The sequence below is a fragment of the Channa argus genome, unplaced genomic scaffold (genome assembly GCF_033026475.1).
Source record: "Channa argus isolate prfri unplaced genomic scaffold, Channa argus male v1.0 Contig034, whole genome shotgun sequence".
NCBI lineage: Eukaryota > Metazoa > Chordata > Actinopteri > Anabantiformes > Channidae > Channa > Channa argus.
Window position 1 is genome coordinate 55,021 of NW_027125253.1, and position 12,686 is coordinate 67,706.

The 12,686-nt window shown below is 42.0% G+C and overlaps 13 pseudogenes; all 13 read right to left on the bottom strand.

Moving 5' to 3' along the window:
* Positions 1-77: 77 nt before the first annotated feature.
* On the bottom strand, positions 78-196 carry LOC137117386 (5S ribosomal RNA; annotated as a pseudogene).
* Positions 197-1,049: 853 nt separating this feature from the next.
* On the bottom strand, positions 1,050-1,168 carry LOC137117347 (5S ribosomal RNA; annotated as a pseudogene).
* Positions 1,169-2,025: 857 nt separating this feature from the next.
* On the bottom strand, positions 2,026-2,144 carry LOC137117281 (5S ribosomal RNA; annotated as a pseudogene).
* Positions 2,145-2,997: 853 nt separating this feature from the next.
* Positions 2,998-3,116, bottom strand: LOC137117091 (5S ribosomal RNA; annotated as a pseudogene).
* An 854-nt stretch (positions 3,117-3,970) lies between these two features.
* On the bottom strand, positions 3,971-4,089 carry LOC137117092 (5S ribosomal RNA; annotated as a pseudogene).
* An 857-nt stretch (positions 4,090-4,946) lies between these two features.
* LOC137117348 (5S ribosomal RNA) lies at positions 4,947-5,065 on the bottom strand (annotated as a pseudogene).
* Positions 5,066-5,922: 857 nt separating this feature from the next.
* Positions 5,923-6,041, bottom strand: LOC137117283 (5S ribosomal RNA; annotated as a pseudogene).
* Positions 6,042-6,898: 857 nt separating this feature from the next.
* On the bottom strand, positions 6,899-7,017 carry LOC137117093 (5S ribosomal RNA; annotated as a pseudogene).
* An 854-nt stretch (positions 7,018-7,871) lies between these two features.
* On the bottom strand, positions 7,872-7,990 carry LOC137117094 (5S ribosomal RNA; annotated as a pseudogene).
* An 857-nt stretch (positions 7,991-8,847) lies between these two features.
* Positions 8,848-8,966, bottom strand: LOC137117398 (5S ribosomal RNA; annotated as a pseudogene).
* An 853-nt stretch (positions 8,967-9,819) lies between these two features.
* On the bottom strand, positions 9,820-9,938 carry LOC137117409 (5S ribosomal RNA; annotated as a pseudogene).
* Positions 9,939-10,795: 857 nt separating this feature from the next.
* On the bottom strand, positions 10,796-10,914 carry LOC137117422 (5S ribosomal RNA; annotated as a pseudogene).
* Positions 10,915-11,768: 854 nt separating this feature from the next.
* Positions 11,769-11,887, bottom strand: LOC137117095 (5S ribosomal RNA; annotated as a pseudogene).
* Positions 11,888-12,686: the final 799 nt, after the last annotated feature.

Here is a 12,686-nt window from a genome sequence, read left to right on the forward strand (position 1 = left end):
GATGAAAATATAGAACAATTTCTATGAATAAATAGGCAGTAACACCAGCTTGTGTTGCCCGTAAACCCAAGCAAAAAAGCTTACAGCACCTGGTATTCCCAGGCGGTCTTCCTACCAAGTACTAACCAGGCCCGGCTCTATTTGACTGCCGAGATCGGACGAGATCGGGCGCTTAGAGAGCGGTGTGGCCGTAAGCTGAATTTGACATCATCAACAGCTCCTAAAAACGCTGGAGAAGCAGAATGCATGACACTTGCTAAGAAGAAGATAAATGTGGCAAAGTACAAAGTACTATAACTGTACTGGTCTGTTACGCCCCTGTCTAGGGGGTCAGGGTGCAACATACAAAGATAAATTAGCATGTTCCCTCTCCGATCCCCAAACCAAAATCCAGGATCGAGATGTTCCAACAGAATGATATTTATTTTAAACGAAAGAAAGTGTCAAACAAAACATGACACTACAACTCAGGGCGAACCAAGGCCAACATAATAAACAAAATAAGCCATTTCCCACAGAAAGTGCTACCTAGCTTGATAGCAATAAACAAAAAGACAGTCGCTAACCCTAACTCCCTAATGTGAAAACAGTCCAAAGAAAATGGCAGTTCACCCCTACAGATTTAATACTATTTACAAAATATACAATTTATAAACAAAACCACGGCACAAAACCTAACAATTCAAAAATGCTAAATAAGGTTTGGAAACCAAGAACAGCAAACAGGTGCTGATGCCAGAAAGAGCCTCGCTAGCTGTTGGGAACCGTACTTTTAAAACTCCAGGAAGTGTAGGATGGACCAATCAGCTTCCTGTACTGCCCCCCAATCCGGCCAATCAGGCAGGGCACCTATAAGAACAAGAAAATAAAAACAACACATATGGCCAGGACCGTAACATGGTCTACTAGTAATGAAGCACGATGGTTGGCAAACCAATAAAGTAGCAAAACAGCAATGAAAGAACAAAATTTGATGAAAATATAGAACAATTTCTATGAATAAATAGGCAGTAACACCAGCTTGTGCTGCCCGTAAACCCAAGCAAAAAAGCTTACAGCACCTGGTATTCCCAGGCGGTCTTCCTACCAAGCACTAACCAGGCCCGGCTCTATTTGGCTGCCGAGATCGGACGAGATCGGGCGCTTAGAGAGCGGTGTGGCCGTAAGCTGCATTTGACATCATCAACAGCTCTTAAAAACGCTGGAGAAGCAGAATGCATGACACTTGCTAAGAAGAAGATAAATGTGGCAAAGTACAAAGTACTATAACTGTACTGGTCTGTTACGCCCCTGTCTAGGGGGTCAGGGTGCAACATACAAAGATAAATTAGGATGTTCCCTCTCCGGTCTCCAAACCATAATCCAGGATCGAGATGTTCCAACAGAATGATATTTATTTTAAACGAAAGAAAGTGTCAAACAAAACATGACACTACAACTCAGGGCGAACCAAGGCCAACATAATAAACAAAATAAGCCATTTCCCACAGAAAGTGCTAGCTAGCCTGATAGAAATAAACAAACCAAAAGACAGTCGCTAACCCTAACTCCCTAATGTGAAAACAGTCCAAAGAAAATGGCAGTTCACCCCTACAGATTTAATACTATTTACAAAATATACAATTTATAAACAAAACCACGGCACAAAACCTAACAATTCAAAAATGCTAAATAAGGTTTGGAAACCAAGAACAGCAAACAGGTGCTGATGCCAGAAAGAGCCTCGCTAGCTGTTGGGAACCGTACTTTTAAAACTCCAGGAAGTGTAGGATGGACCAATCAGCTTCCTGTACTGCCCCCCAATCCGGCCAATCAGCCAGGGCACCTATAAGAAAAAGAAAATAAAAACAACACATATGGCCAGGACCGTAACATGGTCTACTAGTAATGAAGCACGATGGTTGGCAAACCAATAAAGTAGCAAAACAGCAATGAAAGAACAAAATTTGATGAAAATATAGAACAATTTCTATGAATAAATAGGCAGTAACACCAGCTTGTGCTGCCCGTAAACCCAAGCAAAAAAGCTTACAGCACCTGGTATTCCCAGGCGGTCTTCCTACCAAGTACTAACCAGACCCGGCTCTATTTGACTGCCGAGATCGGACGAGATCGGGGGCTTAGAGAGCGGTGTGGCCGTAAGCTGCATTTGACATCATCAACAGCTCCTAAAAACGCTGGAGAAGCAGAATGCATGACACTTGCTAAAAAGAAGATAAATGTGGCAAAGTACAAAGTACTATAACTGTACTGGTCTGTTACGCCCCTGTCTAGGGGGTCAGGGTGCAACATACAAAGATAAATTAGCATGTTCCCTCTCCGATCCCCAAACCAAAATCCAGGATCGAGATGTTCCAACAGAATGATATTTATTTTAAACGAAAGAAAGTGTCAAACAAAACATGACACTACAACTCAGGGCGAACCAAGGCCAACATAATAAACAAAATAAGCCATTTCCCACAGAAAGTGCTAGCTAGCCTGATAGAAATAAACAAAAAGACAGTCGCTAACCCTAACTCCCTAATGTGAAAACAGTCCAAAGAAAATGGCATTTCACCCCTACAGATTTAATACTATTTACAAAATATACAATTTATAAACAAAACCACGGCACAAAACCTAACAATTCAAAAATGCTAAATAAGGTTTGGAAACCAAGAACAGCAAACAGGTGCTGATGCCAGAAAGAGCCTCGCTAGCTGTTGGGAACCGTACTTTTAAAACTCCAGGAAGTGTAGGATGGACCAATCAGCTTCCTGTACTGCCCCCCAATCCGGCCAATCAGGCAGGGCACCTATAAGAACAACAAAATAAAAACAACACATATGGCCAGGACCGTAACATGGTCTACTAGTAATGAAGCACGATGGTTGGCAAACCAATAAAGTAGCAAAACAGCAATGAAAGAACAAAATTTGATGAAAATATAGAACAATTTCTAGGAATAAATAGGCAGTAACACCAGCTTGTGCTGCCCGTAAACCCAAGCAAAAAAGCTTACAGCACCTGGTATTCCCAGGCGGTCTTCCTACCAAGTACTAACCAGGCCCGGCTCTATTTGGCTGCCGAGATCGGACGAGATCGGGCGCTTAGAGAGCGGTGTGGCCGTAAGCTGCATTTGACATCATCAACAGCTCTTAAAAACGCTGGAGAAGCAGAATGCATGACACTTGCTAAGAAGAAGATAAATGTGGCAAAGTACAAAGTACTATAACTGTACTGGTCTGTTACGCCCCTGTCTAGGGGGTCAGGGTGCAACATACAAAGATAAATTAGCATGTTCCCTCTCCGATCCCCAAACCAAAATCCAGGATCGAGATGTTCCAACAGAATGATATTTATTTTAAACGAAAGAAAGTGACAAACAAAAAATGACACAACTCAGGGCGAACCAAGGCCAACATAATAAACAAAATAAGCCATTTCCCACAGAAAGTGCTAGCTAGCCTGATAGAAATAAACAAACCAAAAGACAGTCGCTAACCCTAACTCCCTAATGTGAAAACAGTCCAAAGAAAATGGCAGCTCACCCCTACAGATTTAATACTATTTACAAAATATACAATTTATAAACAAAACCACGGCACAAAACCTAACAATTCAAAAATGCTAAATAAGGTTTGGAAACCAAGAACAGCAAACAGGTGCTGATGCCAGAAAGAGCCTCGCTAGCTGTTGGGAACCGTACTTTTAAAACTCCAGGAAGTGTAGGATGGACCAATCAGCTTCCTGTACTGCCCCCCAATCCGGCCAATCAGGCAGGGCACCTATAAGAACAAGAAAATAAAAACAACACATATGGCCAGGACCGTAACATGGTCTACTAGTAATGAAGCACGATGGTTGGCAAACCAATAAAGTAGCAAAACAGCAATGAAAGAACAAAATTTGATGAAAATATAGAACAATTTCTATGAATAAATAGGCAGTAACACCAGCTTGTGCTGCCCGTAAACCCAAGCAAAAAAGCTTACAGCACCTGGTATTCCCAGGCGGTCTTCCTACCAAGTACTAACCAGGCCCGGCTCTATTTGGCTGCCGAGATCGGACGAGATCGGGCGCTTAGAGAGCGGTGTGGCCGTAAGCTGCATTTGACATCATCAACAGCTCCTAAAAACGCTGGAGAAGCAGAATGCATGACACTTGCTAAGAAGAAGATAAATGTGGCAAAGTACAAAGTACTATAACTGTACTGGTCTGTTACGCCCCTGTCTAGGGGGTCAGGGTGCAACATACAAAGATAAATTAGCATGTTCCCTCTCCGGTCTCCAAACCATAATCCAGGATCGAGATGTTCCAACAGAATGATATTTATTTTAAACGAAAGAAAGTGTCAAACAAAACATGACACTACAACTCAGGGCGAACCAAGGCCAACATAATAAACAAAATAGGCCATTTCCCACAGAAAGTGTTAGCTAGCCTGATAGAAATAAACAAACCAAAAGATAGTCGCTAACCCTAACTCCCTAATGTGAAAACACTCCAAAGAAAATGGCAGTTCACCCCTACAGATTTAATACTATTTACAAAATATACAATTTATAAACAAAACCACGGCACAAAACCTAACAATTCAAAAATGCTAAATAAGGTTTGGAAACCAAGAACAGCAAACAGGTGCTGATGCCAGAAAGAGCCTCGCTAGCTGTTGGGAACCGTACTTTTAAAACTCCAGGAAGTGTAGGATGGACCAATCAGCTTCCTGTACTGCCCCCCAATCCGGCCAATCAGGCAGGGCACCTATAAGAACAAGAAAATAAAAACAACACATATGGCCAGGACCGTAACATGGTCTACTAGTAATGAAGCACGATGGTTGGCAAACCAATAAAGTAGCAAAACAGCAATGAAAGAACAAAATTTGATGAAAATATAGAACAATTTCTATGAATAAATAGGCAGTAACACCAGCTTGTGCTGCCCGTAAACCCAAGCAAAAAAGCTTACAGCACCTGGTATTCCCAGGCGGTCTTCCTACCAAGCACTAACCAGGCCCGGCTCTATTTGGCTGCCGAGATCGGACGAGATCGGGCGCTTAGAGAGCGGTGTGGCCGTAAGCTGCATTTGACATCATCAACAGCTCTTAAAAACGCTGGAGAAGCAGAATGCATGACACTTGCTAAGAAGAAGATAAATGTGGCAAAGTACAAAGTACTATAACTGTACTGGTCTGTTACGCCCCTGTCTAGGGGGTCAGGGTGCAACATACAAAGATAAATTAGGATGTTCCCTCTCCGGTCTCCAAACCATAATCCAGGATCGAGATGTTCCAACAGAATGATATTTATTTTAAACGAAAGAAAGTGTCAAACAAAACATGACACTACAACTCAGGGCGAACCAAGGCCAACATAATAAACAAAATAAGCCATTTCCCACAGAAAGTGCTAGCTAGCCTGATAGAAATAAACAAACCAAAAGACAGTCGCTAACCCTAACTCCCTAATGTGAAAACAGTCCAAAGAAAATGGCAGTTCACCCCTACAGATTTAATACTATTTACAAAATATACAATTTATAAACAAAACCACGGCACAAAACCTAACAATTCAAAAATGCTAAATAAGGTTTGGAAACCAAGAACAGCAAACAGGTGCTGATGCCAGAAAGAGCCTCGCTAGCTGTTGGGAACCGTACTTTTAAAACTCCAGGAAGTGTAGGATGGACCAATCAGCTTCCTGTACTGCCCCCCAATCCGGCCAATCAGCCAGGGCACCTATAAGAAAAAGAAAATAAAAACAACACATATGGCCAGGACCGTAACATGGTCTACTAGTAATGAAGCACGATGGTTGGCAAACCAATAAAGTAGCAAAACAGCAATGAAAGAACAAAATTTGATGAAAATATAGAACAATTTCTATGAATAAATAGGCAGTAACACCAGCTTGTGCTGCCCGTAAACCCAAGCAAAAAAGCTTACAGCACCTGGTATTCCCAGGCGGTCTTCCTACCAAGTACTAACCAGACCCGGCTCTATTTGACTGCCGAGATCGGACGAGATCGGGGGCTTAGAGAGCGGTGTGGCCGTAAGCTGCATTTGACATCATCAACAGCTCCTAAAAACGCTGGAGAAGCAGAATGCATGACACTTGCTAAAAAGAAGATAAATGTGGCAAAGTACAAAGTACTATAACTGTACTGGTCTGTTACGCCCCTGTCTAGGGGGTCAGGGTGCAACATACAAAGATAAATTAGCATGTTCCCTCTCCGATCCCCAAACCAAAATCCAGGATCGAGATGTTCCAACAGAATGATATTTATTTTAAACGAAAGAAAGTGTCAAACAAAACATGACACTACAACTCAGGGCGAACCAAGGCCAACATAATAAACAAAATAAGCCATTTCCCACAGAAAGTGCTAGCTAGCCTGATAGAAATAAACAAACCAAAAGACAGTCGCTAACCCTAACTCCCTAATGTGAAAACAGTCCAAAGAAAATGGCAGTTCACCCCTACAGATTTAATACTATTTACAAAATATACAATTTATAAACAAAACCACGGCACAAAACCTAACAATTCAAAAATGCTAAATAAGGTTTGGAAACCAAGAACAGCAAACAGGTGCTGATGCCAGAAAGAGCCTCGCTAGCTGTTGGGAACCGTACTTTTAAAACTCCAGGAAGTGTAGGATGGACCAATCAGCTTCCTGTACTGCCCCCCAATCCGGCCAATCAGGCAGGGCACCTATAAGAACAAGAAAATAAAAACAACACATATGGCCAGGACCGTAACATGGTCTACTAGTAATGAAGCACGATGGTTGGCAAACCAATAAAGTAGCAAAACAGCAATGAAAGAACAAAATTTGATGAAAATATAGAACAATTTCTATGAATAAATAGGCAGTAACACCAGCTTGTGCTGCCCGTAAACCCAAGCAAAAAAGCTTACAGCACCTGGTATTCCCAGGCGGTCTTCCTACCAAGTACTAACCAGGCCCGGCTCTATTTGGCTGCCGAGATCGGACGAGATCGGGCGCTTAGAGAGCGGTGTGGCCGTAAGCTGCATTTGACATCATCAACAGCTCTTAAAAACGCTGGAGAAGCAGAATGCATGACACTTGCTAAGAAGAAGATAAATGTGGCAAAGTACAAAGTACTATAACTGTACTGGTCTGTTACGCCCCTGTCTAGGGGGTCAGGGTGCAACATACAAAGATAAATTAGCATGTTCCCTCTCCGATCCCCAAACCAAAATCCAGGATCGAGATGTTCCAACAGAATGATATTTATTTTAAACGAAAGAAAGTGACAAACAAAAAATGACACAACTCAGGGCGAACCAAGGCCAACATAATAAACAAAATAAGCCATTTCCCACAGAAAGTGCTAGCTAGCCTGATAGAAATAAACAAACCAAAAGACAGTCGCTAACCCTAACTCCCTAATGTGAAAACAGTCCAAAGAAAATGGCAGCTCACCCCTACAGATTTAATACTATTTACAAAATATACAATTTATAAACAAAACCACGGCACAAAACCTAACAATTCAAAAATGCTAAATAAGGTTTGGAAACCAAGAACAGCAAACAGGTGCTGATGCCAGAAAGAGCCTCGCTAGCTGTTGGGAACCGTACTTTTAAAACTCCAGGAAGTGTAGGATGGACCAATCAGCTTCCTGTACTGCCCCCCAATCCGGCCAATCAGGCAGGGCACCTATAAGAACAACAAAATAAAAACAACACATATGGCCAGGACCGTAACATGGTCTACTAGTAATGAAGCACGATGGTTGGCAAACCAATAAAGTAGCAAAACAGCAATGAAAGAACAAAATTTGATGAAAATATAGAACAATTTCTATGAATAAATAGGCAGTAACACCAGCTTGTGCTGCCCGTAAACCCAAGCAAAAAAGCTTACAGCACCTGGTATTCCCAGGCGGTCTTCCTACCAAGTACTAACCAGGCCCGGCTCTATTTGGCTGCCGAGATCGGACGAGATCGGGCGCTTAGAGAGCGGTGTGGCCGTAAGCTGCATTTGACATCATCAACAGCTCTTAAAAACGCTGGAGAAGCAGAATGCATGACACTTGCTAAGAAGAAGATAAATGTGGCAAAGTACAAAGTACTATAACTGTACTGGTCTGTTACGCCCCTGTCTAGGGGGTCAGGGTGCAACATACAAAGATAAATTAGGATGTTCCCTCTCCGGTCTCCAAACCATAATCCAGGATCGAGATGTTCCAACAGAATGATATTTATTTTAAACGAAAGAAAGTGTCAAACAAAACATGACACTACAACTCAGGGCGAACCAAGGCCAACATAATAAACAAAATAAGCCATTTCCCACAGAAAGTGCTAGCTAGCCTGATAGAAATAAACAAACCAAAAGACAGTCGCTAACCCTAACTCCCTAATGTGAAAACAGTCCAAAGAAAATGGCAGTTCACCCCTACAGATTTAATACTATTTACAAAATATACAATTTATAAACAAAACCACGGCACAAAACCTAACAATTCAAAAATGCTAAATAAGGTTTGGAAACCAAGAACAGCAAACAGGTGCTGATGCCAGAAAGAGCCTCGCTAGCTGTTGGGAACCGTACTTTTAAAACTCCAGGAAGTGTAGGATGGACCAATCAGCTTCCTGTACTGCCCCCCAATCCGGCCAATCAGGCAGGGCACCTATAAGAAAAAGAAAATAAAAACAACACATATGGCCAGGACCGTAACATGGTCTACTAGTAATGAAGCACGATGGTTGGCAAACCAATAAAGTAGCAAAACAGCAATGAAAGAACAAAATTTGATGAAAATATAGAACAATTTCTATGAATAAATAGGCAGTAACACCAGCTTGTGCTGCCCGTAAACCCAAGCAAAAAAGCTTACAGCACCTGGTATTCCCAGGCGGTCTTCCTACCAAGTACTAACCAGGCCCGGCTCTATTTGACTGCCGAGATCGGACGAGATCGGGCGCTTAGAGAGCGGTGTGGCCGTAAGCTGAATTTGACATCATCAACAGCTCCTAAAAACGCTGGAGAAGCAGAATGCATGACACTTGCTAAGAAGAAGATAAATGTGGCAAAGTACAAAGTACTATAACTGTACTGGTCTGTTACGCCCCTGTCTAGGGGGTCAGGGTGCAACATACAAAGATAAATTAGCATGTTCCCTCTCCGATCCCCAAACCAAAATCCAGGATCGAGATGTTCCAACAGAATGATATTTATTTTAAACGAAAGAAAGTGTCAAACAAAACATGACACTACAACTCAGGGCGAACCAAGGCCAACATAATAAACAAAATAAGCCATTTCCCACAGAAAGTGCTAGCTAGCCTGATAGAAATAAACAAAAAGACAGTCGCTAACCCTAACTCCCTAATGTGAAAACAGTCCAAAGAAAATGGCAGTTCACCCCTACAGATTTAATACTATTTACAAAATATACAATTTATAAACCAAACCACGGCACAAAACCTAACAATTCAAAAATGCTAAATAAGGTTTGGAAACCAAGAACAGCAAACAGGTGCTGCTGCCAGAAAGAGCCTCGCTAGCTGTTGGGAACCGTACTTTTAAAACTCCAGGAAGTGAAGGATGGACCAATCAGCTTCCTGTACTGCCCCCCAATCCGGCCAATAAGGCAGGGCACCTATAAGAACAACAAAATAAAAACAACACATATGGCCAGGACCGTAACATGGTCTACTAGTAATGAAGCACGATGGTTGACAAACCAATAAAGTAGCAAAACAGCAATGAAAGAACAAAATTTGATGAAAATATGGAACAATTTCTATGAATAAATAGGCAGTAACACCAGCTTGTGCTGCCCGTAAACCCAAGCAAAAAAGCTTACAGCACCTGGTATTCCCAGGCGGTCTTCCTACCAAGTACTAACCAGGCCCGGCTCTATTTGACTGCCGAGATCGGACGAGATCGGGCGCTTAGAGAGCGGTGTGGCCGTAAGCTGCATTTGACATCATCAACAGCTCCTAAAAACGCTGGAGAAGCAGAATGCATGACACTTGCTAAGAAGAAGATAAATGTGGCAAAGTACAAAGTACTATAACTGTACTGGTCTGTTACGCCCCTGTCTAGGGGGTCAGGGTGCAACATACAAAGATAAATTAGGATGTTCCCTCTCCGGTCTCCAAACCATAATCCAGGATCGAGATGTTCCAACAGAATGATATTTATTTTAAACGAAAGAAAGTGTCAAACAAAACATGACACTACAACTCAGGGCGAACCAAGGCCAACATAATAAACAAAATAAGCCATTTCCCACAGAAAGTGCTAGCTAGCCTGATAGAAATAAACAAACCAAAAGACAGTCGCTAACCCTAACTCCCTAATGTGAAAACAGTCCAAAGAAAATGGCAGTTCACCCCTACAGATTTAATACTATTTACAAAATATACAATTTATAAACAAAACCACGGCACAAAACCTAACAATTCAAAAATGCTAAATAAGGTTTGGAAACCAAGAACAGCAAACAGGTGCTGATGCCAGAAAGAGCCTCGCTAGCTGTTGGGAACCGTACTTTTAAAACTCCAGGAATTGTAGGATGGACCAATCAGCTTCCTGTACTGCCCCCCAATCCGGCCAATCAGGCAGGGCACCTATAAGAAAAAGAAAATAAAAACAACACATATGGCCAGGACCGTAACATGGTCTACTAGTAATGAAGCACGATGGTTGGCAAACCAATAAAGTAGCAAAACAGCAATGAAAGAACAAAATTTGATGAAAATATAGAACAATTTCTATGAATAAATAGGCAGTAACACCAGCTTGTGCTGCCCGTAAACCCAAGCAAAAAAGCTTACAGCACCTGGTATTCCCAGGCGGTCTTCCTACCAAGTACTAACCAGGCCCGGCTCTATTTGACTGCCGAGATCGGACGAGATCGGGCGCTTAGAGAGCGGTGTGGCCGTAAGCTGCATTTGACATCATCAACAGCTCCTAAAAACGCTGGAGAAGCAGAATGCATGACACTTGCTAAGAAGAAGATAAATGTGGCAAAGTACAAAGTACTATAACTGTACTGGTCTGTTACGCCCCTGTCTAGGGGGTCAGGGTGCAACATACAAAGATAAATTAGCATGTTCCCTCTCCGATCCCCAAACCAAAATCCAGGATCGACATGTTCCAACAGAATGATATTTATTTTAAACGAAAGAAAGTGACAATCAAAAAATGACACAACTCAGGGCGAACCAAGGCCAACATAATAAACAAAATAAGCCATTTCCCACAGAAAGTGCTAGCTAGCCTGATAGAAATAAACAAACCAAAAGACAGTCGCTAACCCTAACTCCCTAATGTGAAAACAGTCCAAAGAAAATGGCAGCTCACCCCTACAGATTTAATACTATTTACAAAATATACAATTTATAAACAAAACCACGGCACAAAACCTAACAATTCAAAAATGCTAAATAAGGTTTGGAAACCAAGAACAGCAAACAGGTGCTGATGCCAGAAAGAGCCTCGCTAGCTGTTGGGAACCGTACTTTTAAAACTCCAGGAAGTGTAGGATGGACCAATCAGCTTCCTGTACTGCCCCCCAATCCGGCCAATCAGGCAGGGCACCTATAAGAACAAGAAAATAAAAACAACACATATGGCCAGGACCGTAACATGGTCTACTAGTAATGAAGCACGATGGTTGGCAAACCAATAAAGTAGCAAAACAGCAATGAAAGAACAAAATTTGATGAAAATATAGAACAATTTCTATGAATAAATAGGCAGTAACACCAGCTTGTGCTGCCCGTAAACCCAAGCAAAAAAGCTTACAGCACCTGGTATTCCCAGGCGGTCTTCCTACCAAGTACTAACCAGGCCCGGCTCTATTTGGCTGCCGAGATCGGACGAGATCGGGCGCTTAGAGAGCGGTGTGGCCGTAAGCTGCATTTGACATCATCAACAGCTCCTAAAAACGCTGGAGAAGCAGAATGCATGACACTTGCTAAGAAGAAGATAAATGTGGCAAAGTACAAAGTACTATAACTGTACTGGTCTGTTACGCCCCTGTCTAGGGGGTCAGGGTGCAACATACAAAGATAAATTAGCAAGTTCCCTCTCCGATCCCCAAACCAAAATCCAGGATCGAGATGTTCCAACAGAATGATATTTATTTTAAACGAAAGAAAGTGTCAAACAAAACATGACACTACAACTCAGGGCGAACCAAGGCCAACATAATAAACAAAATAAGCCATTTCCCACAGAAAGTGCTAGCTAGCCTGATAGAAATAAACAAACCAAAAGACAGTCGCTAACCCTAACTCCCTAATGTGAAAACAGTCCAAAGAAAATGGCAGTTCACCCCTACAGATTTAATACTATTTACAAAATATACAATTTATAAACAAAACCACGGCACAAAACCTAACAATTCAAAAATGCTAAATAAGGTTTGGAAACCAAGAACAGCAAACAGGTGCTGATGCCAGAAAGAGCCTCGCTAGCTGTTGGGAACCGTACTTTTAAAACTCCAGGAAGTGTAGGATGGACCAATCAGCTTCCTGTACTGCCCCCCAATCCGGCCAATCAGGCAGGGCACCTATAAGAACAACAAAATAAAAACAACACATATGGCCAGGACCGTAACATGGTCTACTAGTAATGAAGCACGATGGTTGGCAAACCAATAAAGTAGCAAAACAGCAATGAAAGAACAAAATTTGATGAAAATATAGAACAAT